Source organism: Lathamus discolor, chromosome 17 (assembly GCF_037157495.1).
Source record: "Lathamus discolor isolate bLatDis1 chromosome 17, bLatDis1.hap1, whole genome shotgun sequence".
Taxonomy (NCBI): Eukaryota; Metazoa; Chordata; class Aves; order Psittaciformes; family Psittacidae; genus Lathamus; species Lathamus discolor.
This window is the reverse complement of record NC_088900.1, coordinates 1,405,634-1,432,454: the sequence shown is the minus strand read 5'-3', so window position 1 is coordinate 1,432,454 and position 26,821 is coordinate 1,405,634. Positions and strand designations below refer to the sequence as shown.

Genomic DNA, 26,821 nt, shown 5'->3' with positions numbered 1-26,821 from the left:
CAAAGTGGACACGCACAAGAGAGATGACTGTGCCTGAGCTCAGCATCCACACGCAGCTCCTCCTTGCCTTTTCAAAGCCCTCCAAGAGGCTCCAGAAGCATTTTCCTCTCCTGTTTTCCCCGATTTCTGACCTCTGAACCCACAAGAGTGTGATTTCCTACCTGATTGATTGTAAAAGCTTCAGCTACTCTAATCACAGATCAATGGCCCACTCTGCGGAGAGGAAATTGTCCTCCGTGGGGTTTATCATCCCTGCAAACTCCTGCTGTCCTCTCACTCCTCTACCTCTTTAACCCCTTGCTGCCTACAGTCTTCAGTTGGCTCTCCTCAGGATGGGCTGAGGAGAGAAGCAGTTCCCCCAGGACATACAAGTGACAGCTCCCAGCACCCTCACTGCACATTTAACCCATAAAGGTCCTGCCTTCAACAGAAGCCTCTTGCCCCTTATAACCCCTGACCACAAGCTGGTTGCAATCCCAAAACCAAGGAGGAACGAGGCCAGAAATGAATCCAAGCAGAAACCAAACGTCCCTGCAAGCTGGAAAGACAAGCTGGGGTAGCAGGGAATTTAGCCACCAAATCTGGCCCAGCCATGGGCCAAAGCGACCTCCTGCAAGGCTCATACCCAAAAGTGAGCTATCAGACTCAACACATCTCCAGAGCACTTTCAAAGAGCCCGACACTCCAGAGGCCTTTCCATCTTCGGATTTACAACCTCAATCCCGAGAGGGAAGAAGCCCCCAGCACTATTGAGGCTCAAAGACTCAGCAATGCACAGCCCAGGAGAAAACCCAGTGTTGCGACGGCATCAGATACGCACTTCAGACACCCTCCTGCTTGCAGGCACACAGCAAGTGCTCCTTCCCTCAAGTTCAAAGCCTCTTCCCTTTGGGTAGGTTATAATTGAGCACCGTGACGTTCCCCACATCAGCAGCTCTCGGAGACGCGGCGCCGGACGAGACCCATCATCGCTCCCGCTTCTCTCCGGCAATTCCTTGGTCTCATTTTGACTTGCAGTTCCTCATCCCCCCTTGGGATTTAGCCCCATCTACAGAGATAATTGGAAACACACCCTCGGCATCCTCCTCCTGTCAGGAGCCAGCTGTCTGATGCTTTAAAGACAATCTTCCCTGCTTCCCTCCCCACGAAAGCTTCCGAGAGGCTGGCGAGACGAGCGTTAAGAGGAGCGGGATGAGGCAGCCCCTCTCCCTTCCCAAATACCTCAACCTCAGCTTTCCCCTTCATTCCCAGACAGATTTCACCTGACAGCACTTTAGAAAGCCGTATGAGAAAGCACCGTCGGAGCAATAAGGCGATCACAGTCCCTCAACAGCCACAGCTCAGGATGCAATAACTGCACCCACCGCTCCCCTTCTGGCTTTGGCCTCGCCACAACCCATCCTCCTCTGAGTGACCTCCATCCCCACATTGCCTGATACCCTCAGCATCCCCATTCTTGCTATGGTTTGATTATATTGTATTATATGCTGCTGCACCAGGAGCATCTAAACCCATGGGAGATGAAGGCAGCAAACTGCCCCAGAAAGAGCCAGTAGCATCCCTCCCTTCCTGTGACAGGGAATGTCTTCCCTGCACTGCCAGCAGCACCAACCTCCCAAAGAACTGGTGTATATATATATATATATACACACAGAGAGATACATATATAAATATATATATAAAAAGAAGAACGACCCACTTAATGAGCTCTGATCCCCTCCTTGTAAAGAGTGGGAAATTATCTGCGAGTCTAGGAATATCTTCATTAAAAATGCATTTAGCTGTGGAGCTCTCGGAAAAGAGAGACCTGGAATACATGAAAGATTAGCCCCAGATTGCTGATTGGGCTCTTTCACATCGTTATGGTAATTAGGCTCGCAGGGCTGTTGTGCTGACTCCGCCACTTTGCCTTTGTCTGGGATTTAAGGTGGATTTTCCCCCTGTTCCTCACCCCCTTCTCCCTCCCCACGAATTCCTCCCTCTCTGATTGTGTCGGGCACTACCTCGGGCTCATCAATATGCTAAGTGCCACGATTTGATTCACCCTCTGCCAACCCCAGCCCTGCATGGAGGAAAGAGAAGGAATTAATGGCAATTACGAGGTGTGAGTGGCTATTCCAACTCTCAATCTGATTGTCATTGAAACCAAATGAAAATGCAACTTAATCAGCTGATTATTAAAGCAGGGAATAAACAAACAGCAATTTGCCCTTGTCCTTCCAAACATGCTGCCCCATACCCATGCCTGTGGACCCAGGTCCTGGGTCACGGCTCCAGCAGACAAACCCTGACCTTGCTCCAGTCAGGTTGGAGGGTTCCCCCCCGCCGTGTTATTTGAAAGGGAGATCCTGCTCAGGACATCCAGGCTGAGAAGCTGGAATGAGATGAGTGCATTCGGCTGAGGTGTGAGGGGAAAGGGAACAACATAGCTGTTTAATGGCAGCACCAAGAAAAGGCCATTTCGGGGCAGGTAACCTGCAGGACAGCGGTGTCAGGAGCAGGCTGTATCTGCATCTTATTCCCCCAGGCTACAACAGAATAACCTCTCCCTTTGGTCTTAACTCAGGATCCCCACACAACAAGGTCCTCCAATGCTCACCAGCTTCTGAGACTCAACCAAGACTTACAGAAGAGCAGCAGCTTCCAAAAACCCTACTTGCCACCAAGTGCTGAAGCATCTCTGGGACAGAGAGGGATTTGAGATGCAGCAGCCAAATACAGCCAACCTAGGAAGCAGGGAATACAACCAACTGCGTCCTCCCTCCTAAAACAAGCCTGAGCTTCTCCACTGCCACCATCCTGGATGTTTTCCTATTCTGGGATGATCCCAAGCCAGCGCCATCCCATATTATCACTCACTAATCCCAGCCACTAAACCCCTCTAACCCCACTGCTCACCCTCTTATCTCTCACTCCCCTATCCACCCACCTTTCGTTTCAGCTGGTGTTTGGCTAATCCAGCTCCAAACCCAGGGAATCTCAGTGCAACCACTGGCCTTGTATTAACCTTATGGCATGGAGACAGGTTTGGAGACCTTCCAGATGTGAGCTGAGCTTCTGACTCAGAATAATAATAGTAACAATCATAAATTCATCTTCTCATCCATCTCTCCTTCATACACGTATTAATGTGCTTCTATAGCCCCTCTGAATTCTCCCTCTGCTCTATTCATCCATCTACCCCCCTGGCACGTCCTTTAATTACCTAACCATTAGGTTTCCTGGCTCCACATTTTATACCTTGCAGTGGGGAATAACACTCTTAAACCAGCAGCATACCATGGGGGAAGAGTTTAGGCAAACGTCCATGTGCAGGGGGGTGATGAATTCATGTTTCCATAGGGAAGTGTCAAGAAATCCCCTTTTGGAGGCAAAACCACTTCTGATTAAGTGGAGGAGCTGTTGTCCCAACTGTAAGCTGGACACCTACCCTATTGGACACTATTGGGATGCCATCGGCTCCAAACCGCCACCAGGCACAGGAGAAAGCCAAGCCACAGCTGCTGTAAGGACTGCACCTTTGGAAAGCCACCCTGGTCCTCTCATCCCCTTCTGCAAGGTCTCCATCATCTCCAAGGCAAATAAGGCAGAGCAAGCAAGGAAGATGCAATGGAGAGTGGGGCTGGGAAACCAGGGTGGGCACTGAAACAGCATCTGCCTCCAGAGCAGATGAAGCTTTCTTTCAGCCCCCGGAGTCAGCATTCGTGGCCAAAAAGCAGAGTAGAGGCTCTCTGTGAACACCACCACCACAAATAAACCCAAGCACCAGCGCGATGACAGCTGTAATGAACCAGCGCATACGTCCCACTCGGAGGCTTTGCAGAGGCTGTTCGGCTGCTGCTGACTGATGACATTTGGATGTCAGCGAGACAGTTTTCCATAGGAAATCTGCCGAGCAGCCAGTTTGAAGACACCCCCTCTGCTTCCCTTAGTAATTGCTTCCTAAGCATTGCATCACAGCAGCTTCATTTGCTGCTCGCCCATCTAGCAACACCACGGCACATCCGCATTCATGAAAAGACTCCACAAAACCACCTCTCCCAGACTCCCGTCCCCACCATGTGTTTGCCTACGGTGCCATAGCACTTTCTGATACTTACTAGCAGAGATTGCTATTCCCATATATCTAACCTTGATCTTCCCCACAGCAGATTAATCTGATTTCTTCCTGTTGTGTCTCGCGGTGGACACGGAGGGCGATCGATCGGCCTGTTTTCTCCAACAACTTGTGACATACGAGATCACATCTCCCTCTTTTGACTCCAAGAAGCACTTGGAGGGTTGCTGGGAGCTGGAAGTGCCCAGCAAGGAGAGGAGCTGATCTGCATATCTGCTGCCTCCCTCCCCTGCTGCTTTCTGAGTTATGTCGGGGGAGCTGAAGTCCCTCAGCTGAAAGGATACAGGGTGGGAAAGGATGCGGGAGCTAACATCCAACAGCCTACATGGATGCTTCTAGCTAGGGCAATAGGAATCACGGAATGGTTGCTGTTGGAAGGGACCTTAAAGCTCACCCGGTTCCAACCCCTGCCATGGGCAGGGACGCCTTCCATTCGAGCAGCTTGCTCCAAGCTCCTGTGTCCAACCTGGCCTTGAGCACTGCCAGGGATGGGGCAGCCACAGCTTCTCTGGGCACCCTGTGCCAGCACCTCAGCACCCTCACAGGGAAGAGCTTCTGCCTAAGAGCTCATCTCAGTCTCCCCTCGGGCAGGTTCAAGCCATTCCCTTTGCCCTGTCCTTACAGGCCTTTGCAAAGACTTCATAAAGCAGTTTTTAAGCTCCCTGTATGCACACACACCTGCATCCCCTTCCACTCTTGCAGTTCTCCTATCGGACACCCCATATGTGGGTGCCACCTGCACGTAGGGTCTACATGCAAGCTGGGTGCTAGGGCAGGGTGCCACCCATCAGTACCATCACAGCGACAAGGGATGCCACAACAAGAACCGCAGCGCTGCTATTTATACCCTGAGGGAGTGACGAACACCAGCAGCAAGGGAGACAGCGCAATGGTGAGCAGCAGGAGCTTCGTCACCAAGGGGTATTTTTAGAGCATGGGGGGGCACGTGTGAATCCCTCTTCCCCCATGAAGAAGGGTTTTCATTCCCCTCCCTAAACACAGCACTGGGTTCCAACATGGTGATGCTGTTCCGTGCCACCAGCATTAAACCCCTGCCTTAGCATCTTACTCATGCTCATAACAGCAAAAGGGGTAATTCCAATCCAAAAAATTCCAATCCAGAATTCCTCCCACCCCTCTGACCACAAAACAAAGCCAGGGGTGGCAACTGCAGTGCTTACACTGTTAATGATACCTTGCTCTCCATTGGCAGAGCTGGACTCAATGTGCCGCAATGATGGGTGCTGCCCCTTTGGCTGGCAGCAGGAGCTGGGTGCATGTGTGGGAACCCAGTTAGAAACCATCACCCCCTGAAGCGGAGGAACCAGCTTTTATAAGCCCACTGTTGAGAGGCCGGCCCTTCCATCGCAGCTTAATCCCAGGCAGGATCTGCTCTTTGCAGGTACACTAACACAGCTGTGTCAACTTCCAGGCGAATCAGCTGGGCTCCATCACAAACATCAACAGACTCAGCACTACCATCTCCTCTCCTGCTCAGATTTATTTTAATTGCAAGGTGCAAATAGCCTTCTCGCTCGTTTTCCTACCCACATCCATCTGGAAACAGCTCTCAGATCTTCTACTCTTGCATTCCCAACTATTTTAGCACTCTTCTCTCCTCTTTCCCACCTCGCCCTGTTCCAGATCTGGGCTCAGGCTGGCAGAAGGGACCAACAAGGCAGAAATGAGAAGGGGCTCGGTCACAGCAGCCACTTTTTTAGGGACCAGAGTGTCTAAAAGCTGGGCTCTTTCTGACTGAGACCTCAAAAATAGCTCCTCCATGACGCCAGCACCTGCCATTCCCTGTGCTGGACTCATGGGATGGAAGCTGGACTTTCAGAGTCTACCTTATTCCGCCTGAATATCTCAGTCCCGCATTCAAGATGCTGGATGCTCAATAGTATCTATCCATATGGAAAAACTACTAGCCCAGCAGCTCCGAAAACCAGGCTATGCCTTCAGGGACCTAAGATGGGTACAGGCATGGAGGATCCTAGGAGAGAATAACTCCACAGGTCTAACCAGCCACATCAAACCACCCCAAAGGGGATCCTGTATCTCAGTCACCCTCGGGTAGGTGTCTGCCAGCACTTAGCTCTCCTTGAATCCATCAGCACTTCCTGACTGCATTCAGATACACAAGAGCCATTTCAAACTTGTCCTTGGCCACCTCTTACAAGCAGCAAATTAATACCAGCAATCAATCATTAATCAGAGCTCTCCTCCAGCTCACAGGGAAGGGGGCTGAAGCAAGGCCAGGCTTTGCTCCCGTTTATGTCAGACAAATGCAAGCCCGTGGAGCGACTCCAGATCTACACAGTGCAACAGACAGCAAAGCAGGGCTGGGCACTCAATCACGCAGCACCCGAAGCCAAGCACAGCAGTGAGCAGCCGGGCATCTGGGCTGCCTTTGAGAGGCTCCAGCAAGAAGGCTATTAGCAAAGAGAAAAGGGAAGGAAAAAGTACACCAGTGGTTAAGAGAATGGAAGCCTTAGATATGGCTTTTCCCATTATAGTTTGTTAATGACTTGCCATTGTCCTCCCAACATGTGAGGAGAGGAGGATGGAGGACACAATCTCGCTGGCTGATTGCGGAGGTGGTCTGGACTTGCCACACAAACCCCTCCATTGTCATTAAAAGCTGCTATTTCCCTTTTCTTACAAAGACAATGAAATCTGCTCTGTCAGGAATTGCATTTCCCCTTCAATATACACACACACATACATAGATATAGGTAGATTTTAAATGCAATTATTGGGAGAATGAGACCTAGCCTCATTCCACAGGCGTTTAAAAAGGAATCCCATCATTCCAGAGTGGATAGATCCTTTTAATGTGGCCATCCAGCCTCATCCACCTGCTGCAGAGCTATTTCTTCCACTCTCAACACCACAGCTGGACTGACACCGTGCCCACCATGAGTTATGTGAGCTGTAATCCAGCCGAGGCTACTAACCTGCTTCTTTGTGCCACCAGCTAGAGATCTGTATTGTGAAACTCCTGATCCATGTATTGTGAAACTCCCAATCTTATGATTTCTAGCAGCTCTCTTCAGGGACCACACAACACATTACTGCCACAGACAACAGACCTGCTCATAAACTGCTCTGCCTGCATGTGCTGAGAGGAGAGAGCTGGCTTTTATGGGCTACGCCACCTCCCAGCTATTTGTAGCTACTGTAAAAACCATGCGGCAGCCACCTGGAAATGGGCACAAGAGGAATTCGGGGCAGATTTGAAAGCAAACATCTCTGATCTCAGCCCAGAAACCAAGCACATCCTGGGCTGTATCCGAGAGCGTGAGCAGCAGCTCAGGGAGGGGATCCTGCCCCTCTGCTGTGCTCTGTGAGATGTCCCTGCAGCCCTGATCCAGCTCTGGGGCAGCAGCACAAGAGGGAAGTGGAGCGAGTGCAGAGAAGGCCATGGAGCTGCTGTGAGGGCTGGAGCAGCTCTGCTCTGGAGCCAGGCTGAGAGAGCTGGGCTGGGGCAGCCTGGACAAGAGAAGGCTCCTGAAGGGGAGACCTGAGAGCAGCCCCAGTGCCTAAAGGGGCTGCAGGAAACCTGGAGAGGGGCTTGGGACAAGGGCCTGTAGGGACAGGCCAAGGGGAATGGCTTGAACCTGCCCAAGGGGAGACTGAGATGAGCTCTTAGGCAGAAGCTCTTCCCTGTGAGGGTGCTGAGGCGCTGGCACAGGGTGCCCAGAGAAGCTGTGGCTGCCCCATCCCTGGCAGTGCTCAAGGCCAGGTTGGACACAGGGGCTTGGAGTGACCTGCTCCAAGTGGAAGGGGTCCCTGCCCATGGCAGAGGGTTGGAACTGGATGAGCTCTAAGATCCCTTCAACCCAAACCAGTCTGGTTCCATGACCTCCTAGATGGATGAATGGCCAGCACCGGTCATGGAGCACACACCAGATGCTCAGCTAACCCCACTTTCACTATGTTCAGTGTGGTTTTATCTGTCCACCCTGGCCATGAGGAGCTCCAGCAGCATCAACACACTGCATAGCCTCAGTGCACCTCAGTCCCTGTAGACTCCTGGAAGCAGCCACATGGCTGCCTTTAATAACTTTGCCATCAGGTTTCAATTGCCACTGCAAAAGGGTCCTAAAACTGTGTTGCCTTCTAATTAAATCCATACAAATGCCAGCTTGGCATTAATTTACTGCAAAATTAGTGTGAGGCTACAGAGGGTTATAGCAAGAAACTTGCCCACACTGAACTACCAGCTGACCTTGGGAATTATCTCCCCAAACCCTCCCTTGCCCTGGATCAGACCCAGCTATTCTTCAAGGCACCACATGCAAATATTGTTGCTTTGCAGTTATTTGGCACGGAAACAGAAGCTAATTAAAACCTAATTGAAATCAAACCATTTCCAATTCTACTGCCTTCCATCGCCTCTTGGAGCAAAGGTTCCTTGTCTCATGGACTGCGGGTCCTCTGTCCTGTTCTGTGCCTTAGCTCTGCAAACAGCGCACGTGCCGTTGTGTTTGCAATGAGTTGGGGAGGGGGTGAGAGAGGGATGGGGGCACAAGGAAAGCCTTAAGGGAGAGGGATAAATATGAAGCAAAGGGGTCCAGTGGGGTGGGCAAGGAGTAAACTGGCAGCACAAACCGCCTTGGTTTTGCCCTTAAAAGCAAGGAAAACAGGACTGATCATCTGCATAATTCAAGCAGAGGTGGCAGAAATGGCTTCCCGATATAGCTGCGCCTCAGCCACCAAATATAGAACTGGACACACTGTATAAAACCCAATTACTAGTGTGAAAACCTCTCTCAGACATACACACTTGAGACTGTATTAACTCCAGCAACACAGTATATCTTGTCATGCCAATAAAGTTCTTGACACTGAAATTGAGAGGAGGGAGAGCATCTCTATGTACATGGGGACTATGGGTAGACAGCAACGGATGCAGGAACAGCAGCTGATTGTAACAAGCCAGTTGAAGCTGCCTGATGCTTTTGTCCTAGTGTTTTATCCTTTCTTTCCTCAACGACTTCACAGCTCAGCAGGAGTTATCAGAGTAATAATTAAAAGAAGCCAACCAAGTTTATAAATAAAATGAGACACAAAGGAAGAAAGAAGCCCACGTGGTGTGTAGAGGTGGCTAAGCTGCCACACTGAGGTCTTTGGAGAGAATTCCCTCCTGGTTATTCTGCATTTATCCTTTTGTGTGTTGGATGCTCCAATTTCGGCTCCATGCACAACCAACAGCATCCCATGGTGGTGCCCACAAGCGCAGGGATGGGGAATCATGGCAGCCAACCCCGCTTTCTGGACTTCAGAGGTGATGTGGGACAGGAGCTGCTACAAACCATTGCTCAAGTAGTGCTTGGAGCCAGCTCCCACCTGAAGCACTGCTAACAAAGTCTGCTGCTCCTCAGGTTTCACACCAGAGAAGCTTCCTCATTATTAATCCTCACAAGGGGTTGCAGAGGATCACACTGATCAAATGATATCTACATTAGCGGGAACACAGCAGAGCTGTCACTACATTACACAGCTCTTTGTCCCTTTCAATATTCACTGTAGCTTAAGGGCTAAACAAAGGTTTGGGGAAGGAATGGAGGGTGGAAGCTTTTTGCTGGGGAAGCCGTGTGGGGTTGGGATACAGTGAGGCAGAGGCTTAGACCCAGCCCTAGCCAGGAGGATGCAGACCAGCATCAATGATGGACATGAGCCCACAGCAGCAACTTGCCCCTCTTCTATAATGCAGAGGTCAGAGGCAGCTCACAGAAAACAAATTCCCCTCTCCAAGCTCAGGGGGAGACCGCAGTGGTCAAGGGAGAGATGCTATAGGAGGGGATGAGGACTCTGAGTACCACTTCTGATGTGCTGCTACAAGCAATGCACAGCACCAGGGGGAAGAGGTAACAGCTCCCTCCAGATGCGGGGAGACTCAGATTGCTCAGTATATGGGGGTATTCATCTCATTCACTCCCAAACAGCCTTTCACCTAACACCCATCAGCCAGACATCCACTTTCCAAAAGCGGGAGGCAGTGGATGTCCCCTTGCATTGCCAGGGTGGCCTGGCCTTTGGGACAGAGAGCTGAATGGGTTTTAACATTTTCAATCCAACCCATAGAATCAACCAGGTAGGAAAAGACCTTGGAGATCATCAAGTCCAACCATTGCCCCAGCACTGCCAAGGCCACCACTAACCCACGGCACTGAGGGCCTCGTCTACAGGGTTTCTGACCTCTTCCAGGGACGGTGATTCCACAATCAAGTGACGAGCAAGGGAACAAATCCAACACAAAACCTGGGGGGCAGGTACAATTAAAAGTGAATTAATTAAAGGAAAACCAAGGGGGGACATAAGGATTTGCACCAAGACAAGCAGAGGTCTGCTCTGCCCCTTGAAGCACTGGCAAAATACTTCCCATCCTTTCATGCTCTTGGGGGAAGATGATGGTTCTTCATATTAATGCTAAGTGTCAGTGTATCAATTTCAGACTCTCAGAGAGTTGAGATGAAACATGTGCCAAGGTCAGGGCTGCAAGGCTTAAGTGTATCTACTGTCATCCACATAATAGCGCACGGATTCATTTCTATCATTTTTATCTCTCTTCTTTTTTAATAACCCTATAGCGAGGAGATAATTCCCCATTAATACATTATAGAAGCAGCTTAATGGAAAAAAAAGTGGGGGGCTGCCTTTTTTCCCTGACTTACAAGCGGCGCATACAGAAAGCTGGGGCTTGAGGTTGCCTGTTCTCTTCGGGTTTGAACTGAAAAAAGCTTTTCCATAGTTGACTTCCCTCTTTTTTCCACCTTTCCCTCAGACAAAACCAGAACCTACAGCTCTGCCTCATTAGAGGTCCCCCCAAAGCGGAGGTTTTCGAAGCCGTTATTTCACAGGGCTGGGTTGAACAAGAACATTTCACTCGCAAGGTTTTCTCCCCCCTCCAAAATCATTAGAAAAGGAGGTGACAACAAAATCCACCCCCAAAAGCGCAGCTTCAAACAGGCAGCTATCCCTCGTCCTCTAAAGAAATCGTATCTCAAACAACATAATCCTAACAAGTTCTCCAGATGTCCTCGGAGCCTTCCAGAAAAAAAAGAAGACAGACAGAGCTTGAATTTTTAATGTGAAAAAACAGTCAGAAAAGTAAGAAAGCAAACAAACAGGAACAAACCCAATCAAAAACGAAGCTTTTTGGGTCTCCTATATATGTAAATCTCATCTCAGAAATCCAGCATCTGTTTTTAACTACTTTTTTCGATCTCAGCGTAGCTGCTGCAGGAGAAACTACAGCAAACAACCCTGGAGCTGATGCTATAAGATCTGCTTTGGGAGAGGATGATCTTGCCCCCCAGCCATGCCATACCCACCATCACACACAGATAGCAGCATAGAAACAAACCTGCGTGCCCAGCCCATGGGAGAGTGAGAGCCTGGACAAGGCAACTGCTCTCTAAGGCCAAAGACCCGGTGTCAACTCAACTGGTTGACTATGGTCAAAACGAAGCCTCCAACCCTCACCTTGCCGAAGAAGATTGGATTTGTGGCATCCTGAGAACCAAGGGGAGCAACATGGAAGAGAAAACAACTGCTGCCAATTGAAAAGCATTGACCAAAAGTGTTCCTTCCTCCCAGTATTGCTAAGGAGCAGCCCACACGCATGGCGTGGTGTCGGCTGGACCTGTCATCTGCAACTGGGAACCCACCTTCCTGCCAGTCACTGCCATCAAGCAGGCTGTCACTTGCCAGTCACACTGCTTGCAGCCCGAAATAGGCAGCCCTTAAAATACCACATTGTTTTCACCAAGTGCTGGCAGCTAGAAATGCCTCCTGGAGGAAAAGAGGTGGGAAGGGGAAGATGGAGCAATGAGGAACCAAGACAACAACTGCAATGCCCTTGTACTGATGCCAAGCTTCAGGTGGGGGAGTGTTGTCTCCCACCACCATGCCACAAGGCATTTCTTACACACTTGTATGGAAGCAGTAGGACATCCACCTCCCTTCCATGAAGATGCCCTACACAAGGGCTTCTCTTACAACTCCAACCAACCTACTCAAGTGGAAAAGTAGGTATCCCCACCAACACAGCACTTACTCCTCTAGCTTAAAATATGACTCCAATTCACTGACATCCAAAGCCCAGAGCAAGGAGATAAACGTTACCACTTCCAGAAAGCTGTAGTGCTAGAGAAATTACAGCCAGCTCCTCCACAGCTCCAAAGACCTGGTTGAATTCATTCTGAGGACTCCCACTATGCCCAACAGCACAACGCAAAAGCTGGGTGAGACCCAGACGTCTACACTCTCACCCCATTTATTAAGACAAGGATACCCAGAAAGACAATGTTTTTTACCATAGTTTAAATAAGAAGCAAGTAAAAAGCCACCTTTCTATTCATAGCATGGCTCAAGAGGATACAAGCTGTAATGCTGAGTGAAAGCATCCTTGGAAGACAGCCCCTGGATCCCTGCTGTGCACAGCAGGGCTGAGGCTCAGGGAAGCCACTGCAGAGAAACAGGATTCAACCTCCACCCAAACCACACACCTAATGCCAAAACATCCTGGGGTTCACAAGCAGGGGTATGGCAAACACAGGCTCATCTAAAATGCTTTTAATCTTTGCTCCCCGTAGAGCAGCCACCTCCTGTAGGATTTCAATGGGAAAAGGAAGAGCTGCAGGTACACGAGTGAGGAAAGAGAAGGATGAAGAAAAGCTTCTTTTTTCACCCTAAGACACAAAGTTTTGGACAAAAAACCTCTTCTACCGCCATGTGCTGCCCAAGAGCTGCTGCTTCTCATGGCTGGGCAAGGGACATCGATCTCATCATCACATTAAACACCGGACCAACACTCACCGTGTTGAATTAGTGCCGGTAGATTTCTCTGACTAGAACATGTTCAAAATCACAGTTGGGTTACAAGAATCAATTAGAGCCAGATGGGGGTGTGAAGAAGTTAAACAATTTGCCTTATTGCAGGAGTTGGTACTACAGCAATGGGTGCTTTACATTTTCATTTAGATTTAAAAATCACTCGAGTGCACCCTCTGTATAATTCAATCGAGGAATGAAGAGGAAACTACCGAGCGGGTAAGAGATATATTGTTCTTCTCTGGAAGATAAAAGTGGGGGGAATAAAAGTAAGGAGAGGATTAGAGCACAGATCCTCAGCAGGGGAAAATCTGTGTAGGGGCACTGAATCCTAGAACAGTTTGGGTTGGAAAGGACCTTAAGATTATTTAGATCCAACTCCCTGCCATGGGCTGGGACACTTTCCACTAGAGCAGGTTGCTCCAAGCCCGTGTCCAACCTGGCCTTGAGCACTGCCAGGGATGGGGCAGCCACAGCTTCTCTGGGCACCCTGTGCCAGCGCCTCAGCACCCTCACAGGGAAGAGCTTCTTTTTTATATCTAACTTGAATCTCCCCTGTAGTCGATACGGCACCATCAGTTTACAGCAGCGCCTCTGTCATCCAGAGCATCATGGAATGGTTTGGAAAAGACCTTAAGATCGTCTAGTTCCAACCCCCCAAAAAGGTAACATCTTGTCCTCACCCATCACCTGCGATTCCATTGGACCTTCAGTGGGAGCTGAGATATTTTGCAGGTTTATAGGATTGATGTTGCTTCTCCATCCCATCCCCAGCCAGGATGGCAAACCAGTCACCTTCCCATCGCTGAGACAAGGACCCATGCAGACTGACTCCTAGCAGAGGCAGGAATTGGTAATGAAGCCTCCCCAAGGTTAGTCAGGGAAAAAAAGCCTCGCTAATATGCAGCACACCTCCACCGCCGCAATAAAGACGAGATTGAATTGCAGAACGTGGCTGCAGGTCTTGTTTCTATATGTTTCAATGTTGTGCTCCAACAGGTCGGAATATTGTTAGCAATTCCGGCTGCAGAGGAGACATTGCTGAGCTGGGTAAAACATGTGGCAAATTTGCTTCTGCGCTCATCGTGGAGCAGGTGAAAGCATTTGATTATATAGGCTCAGGGGTTATTTGCATTATGGGATTCCCAACACTCCTCCTGAAATGGTTTGGAGCATTATGTAAATCAGCCAGAAGGGAAGCTTTCCACAACTGTCTTCAGCTGATGGAACAACCTGAATCTCAAATCTGGCTACTTTTCCAATTACCTTGTATGCCTTTTGCTTCCGAGTGCTTAGTAAGGGAAATCCTGCCCTTACGGGGGATCCCTGAGTCGCTGTGTTAGAAGGAAAAGGACAAAGATCCTCTTCAGTTTTCCATGGGCTAATGTGATGTGCTTGCTTCAGACAAGAGGAAAAGTTAAACAGAACTCTTGCTGGAGAGGAAAGCTGGAAGGCTTAAATCTGAGATCTGCAAAGGAATCTGAGAGTCAGCACCCAAAGCCTGCTGAAAGTCAAAGAACAATGAACATCTAAGCCCACAAGGCTGTTCTGAACCATCTAAGTGGAAACAAGGTGAGATGCTTTCATGCCTGCTCCAAAGAGTACTAAACATAGAGGGAGAAGTGACTGGGATCCATCCTGTTTCTCTCCTCTTTACCTACGCATAGAATCACAGAATGGTTTGGGTTGGAAAGGACCTTAAGTTCATCCAGTTCCAAACCCTGCCACAGGCAGGGACCCCTTCCACTGGAGCAGCTTGCTCCAAGCCCCTGTGTCCAACCTGGCCTTGAGCACTGCCAGGGATGGGGCAGCCACAGCTTCTCCGGGCACCCTGTGCCAGCGCCTCAGCACCCTCACAGGGAAGAGCTTCCTTATACCTAACCTGCAACACATGATGTGAAGGCAGTATAAGGCTGGCAGGGATCAGCAGGAGAAACAGCAGTACTGGAGTGGAGGAAAGGGATGGAAAAAGGCAGTATATAGAGGACACTCTCAGGCGTCTCCCCTTTTCCAGAGCCCAGCTTCAATTTTCACTTACTCAGCATCACACAAGATACTCAGTTCTCTTCCATGTGTATGTCTATGAATCCCTCACCATTTCCACGCACCAGACAAGACCAGGACTGTGAAGCACTACAACTTCTTCAAGAGAAGTCCCTTTCTTGGTCCGTATGTCTTCCTGGGAAGCAGTGGGTCATTAACACCAAATCTCAGAACAAATGATACTAAGGGACCAACATGTAGAGACTGAAGTTGTTTAGCAGTAACTCCATTCCTGTTGTATGTTGATGGTTGCCCAGCCAAGCCCAAGCTCCCAGCATAGCCCCTTTTAGCTACACCTTGATTAATTTTGTTTCATTTATTATTCAAGCCTGATACCTTCATGTAAAATATTGAAGCCCTGACTCATTCTTTATTATTAAGCCCTGCCATGCACCCCTAGGAAGCTCTGCAATCCCCGTAGCCTTCGATCTGCTGGAAGAGAACAAACTCATCTCAATCCCTTGGTAAATATGAGGGATTGCTGGAGGGATGCTGTCAGCATCCTGCTCCCTTCCTACCTCGGCTGCTGCACTGCCTCTGTCACGGAAAACACTCTTAAAGGCTAATTCACTTTCCAACATGTGCACGGCTCATTTGCTGCTCTCCCTTCTCCTCCTCCGTTCCTCTGCAGCTGGCATTGAAGCCGGTCGGCTCCCAGTAATCCCTGTTTGAGGATATAAATGGAGCAAACCGGGAGCTGTGACTATGGCCAATTAGCCACTGGCTGAGGGCAGCTCTGCTGGCGAGGCCACGTGGAATTCCCACTCATCCGTAGGGGCTGAGCCAAAGGACAGTGCAGGGAATGCAGTGGAGGCAGTCTCGTGCTTTAGATGGTTTCAGGGTGGTGATGGATCACTGTACGGGGTGTTTCACCCTACCAGAGACTCAGTTGGCTCTTATCACTTTCAATATAACCTTGCACTTTACATCACTAACTCACTTTAGAGGCAGAAACAGCCCTTTTGGGACACTGGAGATGGGAAGACTGTGGCTTCCTAGCAATCCCACTCCCAGCTTGTTTTCTGGATGCAGAGTGACACAGTCTGGGTCACCCCTATCTCTAAGTAAGGCATCCCTGAGCTTTTCCTCGCTGGGCATTGGTGGTCACCAGCTTAAAAGCTGAATGATCAAACCATGCCTGATGGTGGCTGGGTCTAGGGAGAATTTACATCTGAATCTCACAGCTTGGCTCCAACTCTGCAACAGGCTGAACAGAAACAGAAAACGTAGCGAATGCTTCCTTCCTTTGAACACGGATCTACACCCTGAGATGAAACTCCATGGCTAAAATTCATCCTTACTTCAAAAAGCACCAGCACAATTCAAAGGCAATAAACCCAGGAAGCAGGGAATGAAAATACTTCAATGGCAAAAGACATCTCTACCACTCTCAGAGTACTTTGGAACATAATGGAGCACGCAGTCAACTACAGGTCACAGTAGAAGTCAAGTTCGCATCTTGAAATCAATCCCAGGTGATGGAAAGTGAATTCTGGGGGGATAAAACACTACCAGATGGAGCCACAGCCGTGAAAAATCCCAGGCAAGCACCTCGTGTTGGACACTGAGGGCAGTGCAGAGCTCAGCTAACTCCAGCCCTTTCCAAATCATAGACTTATAGAATGGTTTGGGCTGAAAAGAACCTTAAGATCACCCAGTTCCAGCCCCCTGCCATGGGCAGGGACACCTCACACTGGAGCATCTTGCTCCAAGCCCCTGTGTCCAACCTGGTCTTGAGCACTGCCAGGGATGGGGCAGCCACAGCTTCTCTGGGCACCCTGTGCCAGCGCCTCAGCACCCTCACAGGGAAGAGCTTCTGCCTTATCTCCAACCTGAACTTCCCCTGTTTGAACCCATCACCCCTTGTCCTATCACTACAGTCCCAGATGAAGAGCCCGTGCTTGGTATCCCAAATGGGATCCCTTGGGCAGGCTCATGCTCAAAGCTGACAAAGTGATGGCCAACCCCAATCAGAAAGCATTTTGGGTTGGAAGGGACCTTTAAAGCACCTTATAAATGAGCCCTCTTACATTAGACAACTTGTTAGGGTGCAGTGGATCACCCTCTCCAGAGACCAAATGACCACCAAGACATTCAACACCTCCCACCGGCTTTGTAGTGACAAACATGAGCTCATGCACAGCGGGGACCTCATCTCCCCGTGCCCACACAGCCCTGCTGATGACGAGTTCACACCAAATCCGACAAGGAGCAAATGACACATGGGTAAATATCAAAGGCAGGTTGTTTTGCGAGAAGTTCAGCATCTCGGGCTTGGGTTTGCTTTCTTCTTCCACCACCCCCCCCGCCCCCTTTTTAAGCTTTGTCAATACCAGCTGTGCTTTCCTTCCTGCAAACTGTATAATGATGAGAGAAACTGTTTGGTTTTCTCTTTAAAGGGATGAAGTATTTCTCACCACTATTTTACATGGCCATAAAAAGCGATTTACGGGATTGAGTGGACGGGTCACACAACGCCCTTTGCCTGCTCAAGGGAAGGGGAAAAAAGGTCGCTCCAGGGTGAGATTTCAAGAGCTTCTTTGCTTCTCAAAAGGCTTTGATGTGAAATACCATTCCCCTGTGTTTTTGGCAGGGGAAAAGAGAATGGGACTCAAAACACATGTCAGCATGGGCTCATCTCAAGCAAAAAGCTGGTGCAAGACAAATATAATGGAGTTTGTTAAGGGACTAAGGCAGAGGATAGGGCTTGCTTTGGTGTCAGTTAATCCTCTGGAATGGAGGATGTATGCAGGCAATGTAGCCCCATCAAAGAGAGCAGCGGTAGTAAATACACCCATAGAGTGTGGTTACAACTAAAGCGGAGATAGTAAGAGAAACACTCCAAATAAAAGCCAGATCAGATCTCATAACAATAATCAAGCGTGGTGTTCTCTCCACCCTGTGATAGAAAGGCAGCCAAATAGATAGATGTGATAGAGAGCATCCAAAGGAATCATAGAATCAACCAGACTGGAAAAGAGCTTTAAGCTCATCCAGTCCAACCGTTTCCCAGCACTGCCAAGGCCACCACTGACCCATGGCACTGAGGGTGTGTGAGCACTTGCAGGGCCGGTGCCTGCAGCCCTGCCCTGGGCAGCCTGTTCCAATGCCTGAGCACCCTCTGGGGCAGGAATTGTTCCTCAGCTCCATCTAAACCTGCCCTGGTGCAGCTGGAGGCCAGTTCCTCTTGTCCCATCCCTTGTTCCTTGGGAGACCGACCCCACCTCAAGCACCATGACAGTGGAAGGAGGAAGGCTCTTTGTTAGATAACAAGAAAGGGAAGGATGGAAGATGCACAAGTGAAGGTCCACAGCTGACCCGATGACCGGTCTTCTTCCACCCTGTTTGCTTCACCTCCCCCCTGCTCCATACGAAACCACTGTATCTAATGAGCCACATAAGCCAGAGCCGGCGAGAAGGAATAATTTCCTCTCTTCTTTCTCTCTCCTCCTTCTTTTTTTGGATTTATGACTGAGAGCTGAATACCAAGAGCCTCTATTCCTGGAAGAGCAGTGCTGGCTGGGAAGCCCTGCGGCTGGCAGATGCACGAGGCTATTAACCCCCACACACACAGAGTGGGAAGGAGAAAGGGCTGCCTGCAAAATACACAGCAGAGACAAGCACAACCGAGCTCCCCACAGCCCCTTTCCCCCAGGAAACCACAGCGAGGGCTGTAGGAGCAGAGCTGAGGCTTGGATCAGCCCAAGCATTTAGGCAGTCAAATATCTTGCAGGTCCTCAGCCCCTTGGAGCCTTCTCATGCCTGAATCCATGCTCCAGTACCATGATGCGAACCGAAGCCCCACAGCACCTAGTAAGATCAGCTGCTAATTAAACCATTCCCTCGACAGCTTGCAAGTTAGTTATGGCTCATTATCCTCACTTAACCGACTGGAGAAACTGAGGAAGGAAAGAGATTAAAGGATTTGCTAAATCCCCAGCAGCAGGCAGTGGCAGAGGCAAACCCGCCACTCATAAACATGATAAATCCCCCACCTCCGGGCTCCCAACCCCACACATACCTCCACTTGCTGTTTTCCTTACTAACTATTGCTTACTAAGTGCTGAGTACGTGCAAGAAGCAAAGCCCAGGGAGCAGCTCGCTCCAGAGCTCATGGCTGGAGGGCAGGTATAAAAGGGAGAGGATGCTGAAAGCCAGAAGAGCATCAAAGCTTCCTCTCCAAGCACGCAGCCTGCAGGAGAGGTTACCCACTTATCTTCGATGCTGAAAACAAACCTGGCACTCTTTTAGTGCTCCTCTGGCCACCACCAGCACCTTGGGTGAGCCAAAACCAACCCAGTTTTCTCTAAACAAGCCAATAAATCAGGCATGGAAGGGCTGGTGAAGCAGAGACTGCAATGCCTTGTGGTGAGGAGGGAGAGGACAATGAGAGAGGAGAAGGGCTTGGGAGAGAGAAGCAGCAATGGATTTAAAGGGAATAAAGGCGGTGGGAGAGCAGAGGAAAGAAAGGAAGCTTTAGAAAAGAGGGAGAGATTGTCAGTGAAACAAAGATGGAGGAGAGGCACGGAGAGGGAGAAGAGGGAGAGGAAAATGAAGGAGAAAAGCAGGAGGAGGTGGCGGTGGGGAGAGGAGAGGGTTGTGAATTAAAACGGAGGCAGCAACTGAGCAGCAGAGTTTAGGAGGGCAAACCAATCCCCTGCTTAAGGAAGGTGGGTTCCTCTCTCCAGCTGCCTCTGCAGCAGCCACCAAGGCCATAGCAGAACTGGGTCCTTGTCCTCCTACCACCAGCACTATTGTTCACTAAAGACAGGATATTGACTGCCCCCCTGCCCTGTTCCTCTGGATTATATTCCTTACCCCCTCAACAACACTTTGTCAATCATCATTGGGTTGTATTTATTATTCCTGATGACAAACTCTGGCAGCTCCCACTCCATCAATAGGAAATCCCTGCCTCCTGTATCCTGCTCCACCACGGGGAAGGATCTTTTATTCCCAAGGGATAAAAATAACCCACCATTTCAAGTACAGCTTCTTTTTATCTCTACTTATCTGTTTCCTTGGGTTCTGGTTGTTATTTGCCTTGGGTTAGAAACAAGCAGGATTTGCTGTGATGACAATAACTTCCACATCCCAAGGAAAACCAGAGACCCAGCAACACAGGAGGGAAGATGGGATATAGGGCCATACATCCCCATTCTGCAGAGCAGCTCCGTGCCTCCAGCCACCCCATCCCTCCACGCATCCCACCCTGAGGTCTGAAAGTTCGGCAGCTGGGAAAGCAAAGTGGGAAAGGGGAAAGAACGGATTAGAGCTTAGATCTGAGGCACCTTTTGCCCACTTGTTTTTATCCAGGAAGAGAAACCAGGTCTCTGCTTGCCATGAAGAGCACACGGAGAACAGGCATTTCCTGTAAAACCCAGTTATGGACCCCAGAGAGTAAAACCCCATGGGCATACCATGGAAGGGGTTGGGAGGAAATGTCCCTTTCCAGCTCTGCTGGGATCTCTGGTGCCTGATGTGCTGCCAGGGAAATGTTGTGCCAATGGGCACAGGGCTTTGGGGCTTGCGGTGGGATGCTGAACCACACAGACACCCAGTAGATGGGTTTTGGCTGGGTTTCAGCCCTGGATGAAGCAGCGCACAGCTGTGAGCTGTGCCCATGCTGGATCTGAGAGGGTATTTCTGGGTGCACAAGCCCAACTACAGAAGAGCTCCCTCGGACAAAGCCATGGAGCTATGGAAAGACGTACTAGCACCAAGAAAAACAGCTCCAACAGGATCGATATCTCCTGATAAAGGCTTCCTTCCTACAAGTCTTAAAGCCCACGGCCCTCCCTAGGGCAGCAGCTCAGCACAGGCACAAAGCAGCAATTTGAGGGCAGACGCAGTGTCTTTCACCACTTGACCTCTCCAGTATCTCGGCAAAGCTGCCAAGCAAACAGCAAAGCACAAAGATCCCTCCGGAGATGTGGAATGGGGAGCATTCAGTCCTTCTCCGTAACGGCATCAGGCAGGGCTGGTGCTGGAAGCTCCTCAGAGCTTCACCTTGCAAATAAATAGCTCTGAATTGCAGCCAGAAGCAACGGGATCTTTCAAAGACATTATCTGGAAGCAGTCAGGAGAATGCACCTGAAGCCTCATTAATCATCCCGCCGCTTACAGTACTTCTTAATGGCTTTTATGGTTTATCCCTTGAACGCCAACAAAGAGTGTGATTCCTCCTGGCTTATTCTATTAAACAGAAATCAATAGCTAACACAAATGTGCCGACAGTGGGATATTTGGAAAGGCCGAGGAGGTACTTGCTGGGTCTTTTCTCCTCTCCTCTTTGATGTGGGCAGCACAAGGGCCAGGCTCTCTAAGGGGCAGGGATGTGTTAATCTCAGCTCCTCGCTTTGTGAAGCCAGCCCTAAGCAGGGAAAGAGGCTGGGGGCTCTGAAATCACATACGGGGACAGCATCCTTTCCCCCAGTGCTCAAAACCAAGTGCCTTGAGTGTGCAGGACAGATTAAAAGAAGAAGAAATAGGGGCAGGAGCGGGATAGGGTGGTTTCATCTCTCTATAAGGACTCTTGTGAATTTGAGTGATGGTTGCAGCTGAATCAACACTAAGAACAGGTATAAATAAACTTCTAGGAGGAAGGTCTCAGGAGCTGAAGCTGGTTATTAATTTCTGCAGCTTGAGAAGCAGGCAGGTAGAGGAGATTTCAGGTCTTCCGCTCCCTTTTGGCCCCCTGGAAGTGGGATTAGATAGTGGAAAAGGAGAGGGGCAAAAGGGGATTCGCTTTGCTGAATTAGCTGGGAAATGCACGCAGCTTTAGGACAGGAATGATGCTTTTGAGGCCAGCTCATGCCCCAACCCACCCCCTCAAAGGTACCATGAGACTAAGAGCAGCCATCAAACCCAATCAGCTCTGGGGTTTAGGTGCATTACAAAGGGCTGGCTCCTAGACTTATAGAACCAGGAGCTGGAACAACTACAAAGAGCAGTGTTTAACACCTCACAAAACAATTCCAAGATGCTAATAGCAAGTGAAATATGTATTTGTTAAAACCCACTTCGAAGGTTTGGAGCCTTCTCTTTATCCCTCTCTCAGAAACACGCTGTTAAATAATCAGCAATTTGCCAGATTTAAACAGTTCTGAAAATCCTTCCTTAAAACACCAGAGGCAAATCACATCACGCCTGAAATGAGCTCCTTCATCCAGAGTCTTCAGCGATACCAACCACCTCATTGTGCTAGAGAAGGAACAAGGCTCAGCTCATCCCTACATCACCTTCCAGTGCTAAAGGGGCTACAGTAAACCTGGAGAGGGGCTTTGGACAAGGGACAGGCCAAGGGGAACGGCTTTAACGTGCCACAGGGGAGACTGAGATGAGCTCTTAGGCAGCAGCTCTTCCCTGTGAGGGTGCTGAGGCGCTGGCACAGGGTGCCCAGAGAAGCTGTGGCTGCCCCATCCCTGGCAGTGCTCAAGGCCAGGTTGGACACAGGGGCTTGGAGCAAGCTGCTGTAGTTCAAGGTGTCCCTGGCCCATGGTAGGGGTTGGAACTGGATAAGCTTTAAGGTCCCTTCAACCCAAACCGGTCTGAGGTCCAATGATTTAATGCACACCCAACATCCCAGATTCATGTGGAATAACAGAGAGGGGGGTGAGTGTGGATCTCTTTGGTGCCTCCGCCCTCTGAAGCTGCCACCCTTGCACATCCTAAGCTAACCCATCCATGCACCAGCACGATGACTGATTTTTCCTTCAGAAAGTTTCTCTTTGGGAAAGAGGAAGAAAGAAACCAGGAGCAGAACGGTTACAGATGCTCTAGGCACGTAGCTACACTTAGCAACCCCGAGCCTGCCAGGAACATCCTCACACAAATGATGCTTCCAGAATTAACTCCCAGCTCTCGGCACGCTTGGAAAGAAAGAAAACCAGGAGAGAAGTGCACTAAGCCCCTTCAGTGCATCACTAGGTTGTGATGAGCACGGGTCCACGCGATGCTGTCGTTATCCAACGCAAGACAGTAACCAAATGCTCCCCATTTCCCACCTCTGGAGGGATGTTTCTGCTTTGCAGTTGGCTTGGCAGCCTTGCTGTGCTTGGGGAGGTCAAGTGGTGACCCTACATGAAAGACAAGGAGCTACTGGAGAGGGTCCAGCGGAGGCCACAAGGATGCTTAGGGGTCTGAAGCATCTCTCTGATAAGGAGAGGAGCTGAGCCTATTTAGCCTGGAGAAGCACAGGCTTAGAGGGGATCTCATCAGTGCAGATCAATAGCTCAAAGGCAGGTACCAGGAGGATGGGGACAGATTCTTTTCAGTGGTGACCAGCAACAGGGTGAGGAGCAATGGCCATAAACTTACACACAACAAGTTTCACCTCAACATGAATAAGAACTTCTTGACAATGAGGGTGGCAGAGCACTGGAACAGGCTGCCCAGGAGGGCTGTGGAGTCTTCCCTTCTAGAGACATCCCAAAGCCAACATGGACGTGTTCCTGTGTAACCTGCTTTGGGTGGCCCTGCCTCGGCCATTTGGCCTAGGTGATTTCCAGAGGTCCTTCCAACCCTAATAGTGAATGCAGACCAGCTTGGGTACAGCTTCCAACCTGCCCCACATCTCCTTCATGAGGTGCTGCAGAAAGCAGCTGGGATCTTCCATGTTTGAGGAGCATCCAGGTCCAGGCTCGAGGCTGTAGCTCCTGGTTGTATCTCCAGGAGGAGATATATCTGCCTCGTATAAGGGGAATCCCACAGCAGCACAAAGATACATGCAAAGGAGAGCAAATGAAATACAGATGTATGAGGCACATCCCTGGTTATGGTTATGGTGGGTAAAGCCTCCTGCATCCATCCCTGGGTTGGGAAGGGGCTGCCCCGTGTTGGCTTCAGGAGAGGAATCACCAGCTCAGTTCCCTCTGAATGAATAAAGGGTGATGGTGAAAGAAGATGTCTTTTCTCCAGCAATGCAACACAAGGTCATCATTTTCCCTCTTTCCCAGGAAAAGGCATCTCCCTTTTGAATAATTCAAGCTGTCACAGAATCACAGAATCACAGAATCCCAAGGGTTGGAAGGGACCTCAAAGGATCATCTAGTCCAACCCCCCCGCAAGAGCAGGGTAACCTACAGTACATCACACAGGAACTTGTCCAGGCGGGCCTTGAATATCTCCAGTGTAGGAGACTCCACAACCCCCCTGGGCAACCTGTTCCAGTGCTCTGTCACTCTTACAGTAAAGAAGTTCTTCCTGATGTTAACGTGGAACTTCCTATGTTCCAGTTTACACCCATTGCCCCTCGTCCTATCACTGGATATCACTGAAAAAAGCCTAGCTCCATCATCCTGACACCCACCCTTTACATATTTGTAAACATTGATGAGGTCACCCCTCAGTCTCCTCTTCTCCAAGCTAAAGAGACCCAGCTCCCTCAGCCTCTCCTCATAAGGGAGATGTTCCACTCCCTTAATCATCTTTGTGGCTCTGCGCTGGACTCCTTCAAGCAATTCCCTGTCCCTGTCAGGACTGTTCTTGTGCTTCTCTGGATCTTTTTATGTATTTATTTCGCTGGCTCCTGCTCCCACCCGCCCATACATCACCACGAACCCACCTGCAGCAGCAGAGCCCTTCCAGAACCACTCTCCTGCTCCTACCACCCTGACTCAGAGTTGGAGCCCACAGCCAAAGCAAACATCTCCACCATCTCTCCTCCCAGCTGAGACTGATGTTAATAATTGAAAGCTTTATGGGTCCTTTTGGTAAATTATTCACCAGTTTCACCACCACCCACCTGCACGCACATGGAGCAGGTGCAGCAGCACAAAGAGATGCTCTTCCAACTTGGGAGATGCTCCATCATGTCAAAGAGAAGGGATGAAAGACGGAGGGAGGACGCAGCCTCCCAAATCACATCCTATCACATGCTATTTCTCTCAACTAGATAAACGCTCCGGGAGAGTTTTCATGAGATGTGTGATGAAAAGAGACACTTTGTGATACATGGGTGGGAAAAAGAGAGACAGGAGGGAGAATAAGGCCTGATAACGCTTCACTCAGGCAGTGGCAGCAAAGGCAGGTGCTTTTATCCCCTTACTCCAGCTGCACGGAGCAAAGAGGAGCAGAAGGGAATTGTGGAGCAGCCAAGCTCAGCTCCCAACCAGGATCTCACCCTGTAATGTGAGAAAGCCTCCAGCAGCTCTGTCCTTCCACCAGACAGGTATAACACTTACAGCAGCTCATCACTCGGGTTTCAGATCTTGGGTGCACGATGCCTGGCTTCTGCTGACAGGCTCCGAAGGGGAGGGTTGTAAGCAGCCAGATCCATTCCCGGCAGGCAAAGATGGATTTTATTGCTTGTTTTTTTCAGGATGCAGTCAGAGCATCGAAGAGACATGTTTGTTTGCTGTTGGAAACGTGATAAAAAAGACCACCTGCTAAAGAAGGTGCTCAGGGCAAAACCTTCCCTCTTGAGCCTAGCTTGAACCGAACCAGGGTGTGAGAAATCCCAAAGGACATGAAAAGCAAAGGGATTATTATTATTAACTCCCAAGATCTGGAGTTACAACACGGTGGCTTAGCTGGCAACCATCTATATCTGCACACATACATGTGTATGGCTGTAGAACCCCTCTCTCACCCTTCCCAGGACACATGCACCTTGTTTTCCCATCCCATGGCATACCTTTAGCTCCTCTCTATCAAGGACCAATGAGATGTGGCTTTTTCCCACATCTTGATGCTGCTGAGGATTTATTGAAAGCTTGAAGAGTTCCTTCTCTTACACACCTTCTCCAGGTTTTATTCCATGAGCTCCTGCTATTTCATCTCATGGAGCCTGTCTACATGAGAACTTCTCCAGTGACCTACTAATGGGGCGTAAGAATAACTTAAAATAAGCCTGGGGGCTTGTTTTGCTGGGCACATCCCACTGGGAGATCCTTGGGATGCCCCGGGATGGAGAACAGTGGTGACAGCTCCTGGGGCTATTCCAGCATCTGCAGGGAATGGACCTGCTGCTGAGCACTGCACCACTCTCCCAGGAAAACACTCTCCTATGAGGGCAGCAAAGGAGAGGGGATGCTCACGGGTGAGGTAAGAGCAAGTGGGATTGATCACTCGGCACACGGGGAGGAAAAGCTGGACCCAGCTCAGCTGAGCACAGAGGTTTTGCCTCTGCCTGGTCTTGAGGGATGTGACCTCCTTGAAAACCGGGTCTTTATTTGGCTCTCCTTTTGTTGGGATAAACGCTTTGCTCCAGGCACGGCCTCGGGGTCATGGGAGTTAATGAGGAGAGGAGAAAGGGCAAGTGAATGGGATTTGTCCTTTGCAACCAAATGCATTAATGGAGGAGAGGTGAAGTGAAGGGGCTGGACTCTTGCTCTGCTTTTTACTTGAATAAAAGCCAACAGCAGCAACAAACAGCTACAAACCAAGTCTCTTTTGCTACCTCCTCCTTATTCTTTGCTCTTACTCCCACTACTTGTTGCTCTCTTTCAGTCTTCCCTCATTAACACCACCTCCATACTCCAACCCATTATTCACAATGGGAAGAGGATGCTTGCATCCACACACTGCATCCTCACACAAAACACCCCCAAGGTAGCACCATCCTGCTCCATCAAGTACCCCAAGCCTTCTGAGAGACCCTAACACCACTGAGGAGAGCAAAGGGGTGGAGGAGAATGAGTCTACACCTCCCTGCTCAGATGCAGCCATTTTGGTGCAGAGATCTGCAAGAAGAATATTAAGCTTGGTCTGAATGCAGCAGCCTCGCTCAAGATTTATGAAGGATGAAGGAAGGAAGATTCCGAGGCAAAGCATCATCTCAGAAATAACTGCTGAGTCCTGGCAGGGAGAAAAGATCTG

General features: G+C 49.8%; 1 protein-coding gene across 4 annotated transcripts in view; it reads right to left on the bottom strand.

Moving 5' to 3' along the window:
- OPCML (opioid binding protein/cell adhesion molecule like) overlaps positions 1 to 26,821 on the bottom strand; it is a 283,978-nt gene that overhangs the window by 52,990 nt on the left and 204,167 nt on the right. The gene's annotated exons all lie outside the window — the stretch shown is intronic.